This window comes from Martes martes (genome assembly GCF_963455335.1).
Source record: "Martes martes genome assembly, chromosome: 11".
Taxonomy (NCBI): domain Eukaryota; kingdom Metazoa; phylum Chordata; class Mammalia; order Carnivora; family Mustelidae; genus Martes; species Martes martes.
The window spans coordinates 105364024-105372906 of NC_137899.1; positions in this window are offsets into that span (position 1 = coordinate 105364024).

The following is an 8883-nucleotide window of genomic DNA, read 5'->3' on the forward strand; positions in this document are numbered from 1 at the left end:
TGTGAGGCCAGGCACAAAACAGGAAGGTAAGTGGACATTTCTACCTGTGAGCCTCCAACTGTGCCCAGGTGACCATGGTAGGCACCAGATCCGAGCCGGCCACTCGCTCTCCACCGGCATATGCATGTGTCTGCACACAGGAGGAGGGGATTTTTGCTGTTACTTATTTTTATAAAAGTGGGCTTGGGGGCGCCCGGGTGGCCCCGTTGGTGAACTGTCTGCCTTCGGCTCAGGTCATGATCTCAGGGTCCTGGGATCGAGCCCCACATCACGCTCCCTGCTCAGTGGGAAGCCTGCTTCTCCCTCTCCCTCTGCCTGCCGCTCCCCCTGCTTGTTCTCTCTCTCTCTCTCTCCAATAAATAAACAAAAGCTTTTAACAGGTGGGTTAGTGTGTCTATTTGCTGCAACAGACATAACAAGGTACCACCACTCTGGAGGCGTGAACAGACTGTGTTTGCTCACGTCCCAGAGGCTGGGCCTCCGAGACCCCGGCATGGGGAGGGCTGGTTCCTCCCGAGGCCGCGCTCCTTCCTTGGGGATGGCCGTCTTCTCTGTGTGTCCTCACTGGGTCTTCCCTCTGTGTGGGTCTGTGTCCTGATCTTTTTGCATAAAGACACATATCATAGATCAGAGTCCGCCTTAAAGAACGCACTGTAACTTAATTATGTCTTTAAAGGTCCTACTTCCAGATATAATCACACTCTCAGGTGCTGAGGGTTAGGGCTCTAACATAGAGACCCCGGGGGGATAATCCAGCCCACAACGGTTGAGTACTGGCACCACAGCTTGTCATCGGACTGAGCCGCATGCCACACAAGCCTCGTCCCTCCCTCGTAATGCTTGTCTCTGCCTGGGCCACCCTCCCCTCTAACCGTCCTCGTGCGCACATCCTGAGGTCCTCTCTTTCTACAGGGCAAGTTACCTGTAGTGGGATTCTGTCCTGAAGCGTCCTTGCGTTTTCACCTGTGTGCTAGATCTCTCTCCCAAAACCGTGAGTCCGTGTCCCACACCGTCCGAGGGAACCGGGTCCCCACATCCTCACCAGACATGCATAAGCTGCTCCTTTTTCATTTTTAAACTCATATTAAGAAAAATCTCAAACATACACCAAAGTCCAGGGGAGAGAACAATAAACCAAAATATGCTCACGAGCATCGACTTTTTACTGATCGTCTCCCCTCGAGCTCTGCCGTCTAGCTGGGAACAAATCCCAGACGGGGAGGCATTTTACCTGTCCGTGACCACATGCATTTCTAGTAGACAGCGGCCTTCTAGGAACGTGACTCCCACCGTGTCACCAGGCCTCTCAAGCCAGCACAGCCTCCTTCCTTCTGCCGGACGCAGGCTGGGCGCGGTCAGCCCGCTGGCCAGCTTCCCTGGGCCAGCATCGGCCTCACTTCCTCTCTGTGACATCACCTTGCATATCCTTTCCTTGGATTTTCTGGGGGTTCTTTGTTTTTCTCTTACCAATACCGAGGCTCTCCTTGTAACAAAGCTTCGCTGAGTTGCTCGCGGTCATGCTCAAGGAAGGTCGGCTCCTGGGGGTTCTCCTCCCTGCTGCGAGGCACGCGCCTTCTCCCAGGAGCCAGTGTAGGGCTTCACGGGGACGTTCATCTTTCCACGCTGGGGGGCTTTATGGGGGCGTCCGTCCTTCGATGTTGGGGACAGGAGCCCTGGCGGGCGGAAGGATGCCATCCATCGGGCCTATTGCAAGGCTGCTTTTCTCACGGCCGGAAAGTCCTCTCCTAAGTTCCTGGGCACCCAGCACGGGGTCCACTCCGTGCTGCCTGGGAGCAAGGTGGTGACGGCTCCCGCTGCCTCGGGTCCCTCCCTGCATGTCCTCGTCCTGCTCGGGAATCCACCCCCAGTCTGCCCAGGGTCCCCAGGCACTGACCCACCCTGCTCCTTGCCTCCCCCCTGCACCCCTGGGCATTTTCCCATCTGTCTCTGCTCTGTGCCATACACCCTCCCCCTTCAGTACTTGACCTTATCAGTGCAGCCTCCTCTCTACAGCCCCAGCCCTGGCCCCTTGGCTGTGCTGTTGAAACGGCTTGCAGGGTCCAGCCCGAGGACAGACTGTCTGGGCTGCTGTGCCCTGCGGGGGGAACCACAGCCCGTCACCTGGGCCTGGGCATGCCGCAGAAGCCGACCCCGGAGGAGGAGTCGGGGGGAGGGGCCTGCCCGCAGCCCTCACAGCGGCCCTGCCTGGAGGGGGATCTGGACAGGACACCTCGTTGCCCCACAGACCCAGGAGGCCTGACCGGGCCCTCAACTCCATGTTGAGCTCGGATTATGCCAACCACAAATAACTAACGGCTCAAGGCTTTGTTCCTCTCCAAACTCTGCCGCTGGGTCTCAGGCCTGGGCAAGTCCTTTGACTTATCTTGGTTTGAATTTCCCTCTGAACGGGCGTGGAGGGGGTACAGGGGGTCGGGGAGGCACTTCAGTTGCCCCGAGAGTCATTTACGCCTCTGTCCACAGAAGAGAAGGAAGCCCTTATCCTCTAAAGCTGTGAGTCTCCCCTCGGATCATCTCTCTTGTTCTGCACCTGTCTGGTGAGGCAGGGGAGGGCGGTCTGCAGAGGGTCACGCACAAAGCCCCGGGTCATCTGACGAGTGACTGCCCCTCCCTCAGCACCGAGGCCTGCTCTGGGGCACTGTAGACAGAACCCAAAGTGAAACGGGGCTCCGGCTCCCGGGCCTGAAGCCCCTCCTGCCGTTGCCCAGTGCCCCGTCCCCGTCACGGCGGAAGCAGGGTGGCCGCGTCGCCTCCCACGGGGCCACATGGAGATGTCCCTCTGGATACCGTGAGCGCTCATCACACCTGTGACACACCGGCGACCGCGCAGCCGTGCTCCCGTGCTCGTGGGTGCATGCTCAGCGCACACGCACACGCCCACAGGCAACAGGATGCACCCACACGCCCGCACGTGTGCACCCATGCACGCACATGCAAAAAGCTCCAGGCTCCACACGAGCAAAGTAACTCAACAAAAAGTGCGAGGCACGTTTCCGAGAGGCCAGAATGCCCGCGCCCGCTAAGCCCCCGCCGCGGCGTGGAGCCCGGAAGGCAGACTGGAGACTTACCGTCTCAGGGTGCCTTAGCTGGGTCTCCAGGAACTCAGCAAACCGGGACGGGAGATATTTTTAAAGACGTTTTATTGCATTTTAAAAAAAGAGAGATACCTTTTCCTGCAAGGCCTCCAGTTTAATAAGTACCCAGGGCTTACTCTTAAATTCACCGGGGCTCAGCACTAAGGACTTTATGACAGATTTGCCACTCGTCTGAGAAGTGGCCTGAGTCCCGGCTGTTAGAGCTGATAGATTTATCAAAGCTGCTCTCGTGGGCTCCCGGGCGGGAGGGAAACGCCAAGGAGCCGGGAGAAGAGACGGGAGAGGTTTCGGGGAGAATTAGCGGCAGAGACCATAACCGCCCTGCCTGAAAATGGGCCGTGCACGGTTTTAGAGGCGAAATCTTCGGAATGAAAGTACGTCTAGTTCCGGGGAGATGCACAAAGCCGGGGCTCTGCCTCCACAGGCCAGGCTGCCCAGAGACTCACATGTGTGTGGACGTGGATGGGGCGCACGGCCCACGGCCTCACACCGGCCTCAGGGAAGAGCGGTGTGAATTCTGGCTTCACAATCACTCACAAAAGGGTCTTCCCAAGGGCCCTGAGCCCGGGCGGGCAGAGCGGTGTCTCCAATGGCCTGTTCACACTGCAAGGGGCCGGCCACACGGACCCTCATCCCCACGAACCAGGGACGGCTGTGTTTCCTTTCCTGGGGGTGTGGGCATTCCACAGCGAGACCACTAGGGGTAATGACGTGGCACCCGGCCTCCGTGGCTCTGTGACCAAGGGTGTCCTCCGTGGCCACCCAGCACCTCGCCCTACTGCCAACACCCCCGGAAACCCATTCTCTTGGGGTGAAACCGTGGCATTCTTGGTATCGCTTGTTCCCCCCGTCCCTCTCCGGGCCCCCCCTCTGTGGGAGGAGCAGGGACCTGTGTCATGCAAAGCCTTCAAGACTTCAAACACGGAGCTCCCCGAGCCCTCAGAAAACGGCAGGGCCATCTGCGGAGCCGCTGGGCCCTCCAGAGCCCCAGAGCCCCACCCGAGTGGGATACTCTTCTCTGAGGAGTGTTCACAGTCCTGGGACACAGTGTGCCGAATTCTGGGTTCTGGGCTCGGGATGAGGGAGAGCAACCCCGGGAGGCGGAGGTGAGAAGACCGTGCTGGAGCCCGGGGTCTGCCCGCAGGAGGGAGGCCTGGGGTCTGCGGGGCGCGCCACGCTGGCCTCACTGAGCACCTCTGTCCACTCCAGCCCCGCCCGCCCCCCCAGGCTCCTGGGTCACGGCGAGTCTGGATGTCGGCCGTGCTCCCTGTCCATGGGGTTCAGCGGATACTGCCGCTTGCCAGCACGGTGTGGCGGCCCCTCCCAGTCCAGCCCCTCCCCCCATCCACTGTGATGCAGACACCGTGTTAGGAAACTAAGGGGTCAAACCTGGTACATGTTAACATCCACGGTGATCTACGGTCCCGCCCGGTGGACAGAGCCTCAAGGCTGGTCCCGCACCACCCAGATCAGCGGCCCCGAAAGTGTCCGGTCCAGATGGCGCACCAGCCCGGCCCACCTCCACCAGCCCCGGGCACTCCGACCCGGCAGCGGCGTGGTTTCTGTACCGCTGTCCCGGGACCCCCACCCCGTGGGGTCCGGAGAACAGGGAAGGGCCCACAGGAGGAAACGTTGCTGTGAGTCTTCAGGAAGGGGGTCACATGAGGGACCCACTGCCCTGGGCCACTCACGGGGTAGAGGCCAGGGATGGAGGGAAGCCTGGTGCAGACCCGAGCTCGGCTCTGGGCTGGGCGGCCTCCGAACTCCGTGACCCTGCACCGCCCACTTCTTCACTGCGTGCTTGCCCTACCCGGAGCAGGAGTCTGCTGGGGTGATGAGCTCAAGGACGACGCCACGGGGCGCCGGCTGGCTCAGTCGGAGCATGCCGCTCTTGATCTTGGAGGTGTGAGTCCAAGCCCCGTGCTGGAGATAGAAATTACTTAAAAACTAAAATCTTTAGGGCACCCGGGTGGCTCAGTCCGTTAGGCGTCTGCCTTCGGCTCGGGTCACGATCCCGGGGTCCTGGGATCGAGTCCCGCATCGTGCTCCCTGCTCAGCGGGGAATCTGCCTCTCCTTCCCCTTCTGCCCCTCCCCCAGCTCATGCTCGCGTGTGCTCTCTCTCTCAAATAAATAAATAAAATGTTTAAAAAATAAAAAGAAATAAAATCTGAAAGAAAAAAAAGGGAAGAAATGACTACAGACATGATAAGCCAGAGGGAGGGGCAAACAGAGCAGGGAGGGAGGGAGCCAGGCAGGGAGCCCCCAGGAGCCTCCGGCAGACACCGCAGGGCTGCCGCCTCGGAGCAAAGGGGCTGCACGTTCACTCCAGACCGTCAGTGGTAGAGGGCGGCTGCGTGTGGAGGAGGGAAGTCAGCTCCTGGGGAAACCCTTTTTTGGTGCCTGCAGGTCAGTGATTCCAAAGAGCTGTCCATGTACTACTGGATATCAGAAAGGAAGGAGGCGGGGGGCCCGCCAGACAGCTGGAAGACCATTGGCGGGGTCAGGGGGAGCATGGACATAGCCTGCTGCGTGGGGGACCGTGCTCGCCATCGAGGACTGATGGGGGATGAGGCCAGGCCAGTGCGCCTGGGGCCCTGCTTGCCCCACCCCCCGGCACCTCCAACCTCTCCAGTCCGCCCTCTTCCGTGTCCATCCGTGTGCCCCGGTAAGCAGGACTGAGTGTCCACATGGTCCGATGGCACGCCGGTTGGCCTGGGGATTACCGTGGCTGTCCAGTTCAGCCTGGACCCGGAGCTGGGCAGCCCCTCAACCCACGCTGCTGGAAAAGCCACAAAACACTCGCTGACCGCTGGCTTGCTGGAGGGCCAGTTACAGGACCGGCTGTTAAACTCCCGACGGGGAGGTGGGCCTCAGAGCTGGGGTTCAGCGTGGGCACAGTGTGTCTGAGACGGCCATCAGCCCCAGCACAGCCTCGCCCGGGGTTGCTGGGTGTGCGGCATACATAGGACGCTGGGAGTCCAGTTCCAGCTTCCCCGAGTCCTCTGACCGCGAGTGGAAAACAAGAGAAAGGCCAAGAGAAGCAGACAGCTCGCCACTCCGGGGCCTGCGTCCTCGTTGGTAAAGGGGCAGGTCAGACCCAGTCGCCTCCAACACTCTCAGAGCCCTGCCGTTCGCCGGCTCTGGCTCTGTCTGGCATCGAGGGTCGATCCAGACCTGAGATGGTGTCACCCCACAGACGACGCTAAACCGAGCAGAAAGTCCAAAACGACGAGGCTGTAGGGTGGACAGGCTTGCCACTCCGCACGAGACCCGATGGTGGCTTGTCCCACGTCTCCGAGTCCAGATGAGGGACCTGGCCTGTCGGGTGCCGAGCTGCCTGAGCTCCTGACCACCCCTCTCTCCACGGGGCAGGTGGGAGAGCGAGCGAATGTGTCTCTTCAACACACAACTTGCTTCGGAGCTTGACCACCCGCCCCCGAAGGCTGAGACAACCACGTATCCACGTTGACGCACCTGCTGCGCCCTCTCACCCGCATCGCCATACGCCTGGTGATATTGTCCGTGGTCCAGCCCCATGGACCGGGGGTGAGAAACCATGTGGGGTAAAATCAGCATCACCAACGGTGTGTGCCTGAATGAATCCCTTGGCCTATCAGCACATCGGGTTCCCCTTGCTTAAAATGACAATAATTGCAGGCCATACCCAGATCTAAGCCAAGTAAGGGAATGCCGGTCAGACAGATGGAGTCAGGCAGAGATCGTTCACAACACGTTATGAGGACAGCAGCGACACTTTGGGACAGTGAAACCACATGTGGTCACCGTCCCCCTCAGGTGCCCCTGACCCTCAGCCCCTCCTGATTCTCGGGTCACAAGCCATGTCTGGAATCCAGGGGTGTTTCTCCCACTGGGTAGAGAAAACATTTGACTACAAGAGGAGTCTCGCCGTGTCCCTTGCAGAGGAAGGAAACATGGCTTCTCTGGGCCCCGGAAGTGAGGGAAGACCATGAGCCTCAGGGCCCACTACAGGAAGGCACCTGCGGACACAGGCAGGTAGGTGTGGGGGAGCCCGAGAACCTGGCTCCGGGGCTCTGGCATTGGGCGGAAGCTTCCAGGCTCCAGGAATCCTGTGGACATTCACGTCCAACATGGCGGTAGGGCAGCCAAGGCGGAGGGATGGCCCGGCAGAGCCGCCTGAACCGACCCCTGGCTTCCCGTAGTCTCCGGGGTAAAGAGCAGATGAGAAATTCCTGGGAGCGCGGTGAGAGGACCTCCCTCCCCGGAATGTTCTCAACAGTCAGAGACACCCACCGGAGGGACGTGGCCAAGCTCAGGGGCGCCGAGCATCGCCAGCAATCGCCACGAGCTGGTAGTGAGGCCTGGACCAGATTCTCCCTCAGGGGCCTCGAAGAACCAGCCCTTTGATTCCGGGGCCTCCAGAGCCGTGGGCCGGCAGAGCCGTCCTTTGTGCTGCCTTGTCCCAGCAGCCCTGGGAGGCTGAGACATGTACCGTACCTGGGGTCACCAGGACTCCCGGGGTCTTCAGAGGGGCAGGGAAATGGAAGACGCAGCTTACGGGAGAGTTAACAGCTATTTCCCTGGAGAGCCAGCTTGGAGGAAGACAGTTGTGACTGAGCAAGTTCGGTAAAATGTCAACGGTAGACTCGAGATGGTGGGGGTACAGATGTTCATTGTAAAATTCAACTTTGAAACTGCTAATAGAATGTCGGGGTGTTGTTCGTGGCACATACGATAGGTTGGATGACCTAACCCCTCTCTTCTTTGCTTGCTTTTATTACGAAGTCTAGGAAACCCAACTGTTTGCTTTCTCAGCTTCCCTTGGAGCTCAGGGTGTCCACGGGGACGTAGCAGAAACCCCGGGGCTCTGGGAGAGCTGTGGGTTTCCCGTAAGAAGGGATAGATGTGCCCAGCAGCACCCTCCTGTCTCTCCTTTCTCTGCCCGAGATCGTGGGCGGAAAATGACAGAAAGGCCAAGAGAAGCACAGGACACAGCCCAGACGGGGTCGGGCTCCAAAGCCACGCTATGCCTTGGCTGGGGAGAGAGGGGTGGTTTCCGCTGTTGTAGTTCGGTGTCCTGTTACTTGCAGACAAACGCCTTCCCATCTGATCAAAACGTTCCAACTGTGAAGACTGGAAATGCCGTCATGGATGGTCGAGGGCACCACGCTCTCATGGGCCGGGAGAACGCCTGTGAGAACAAGGCGTCCACACCCAGGAGGGCGTCGGGTCCGGGGCCCCGGCATGCAGCTTCTGTGTGGTACCAACTGCTACTCCAAGGGAGACGCAAACAAACGTGCACGGAGTTTTCTTGGGCAGATGCCTCCCTCGCTCGCCAGCCCCCCACGCTGGGTCAGGTGTTTATCAAAAGCACCCGAGGGACACCTGGGTGGCTCAGTGTGTTAAGGCTCTGCCTTCAGCTCAGGTCATGATCCCAGGGTCCTGGGATCGAGTCCCGCATCGGGCTCTCTGCTCAGCGGGGAGCCTGCTTCCCTTCCTCTCTCTCTGCCTGCCGCTGCCTACTTGTGATCTCTGTCTGTCAAATAAATAATAAAATCTTAAAAAAAAAAGCACCCCCAAAGCCCAGGACGCTGGCCACAGCACACATCGCAGTCGCCCTGTCCGTCGTCCTGTCCGTCGCCCCGTCCGTCACCCCGTCCCACCTGGGAGCGCTCCGTATCACACGGTCTTTCCGCTCCGGAAACCTGACGCTAGTGAACACGGGACCCAGCTGAGCAGTTCCGTGTGTGGTTAGCGGACCCAGCGGCAGAAACGCTCTAAGCTCGTCTT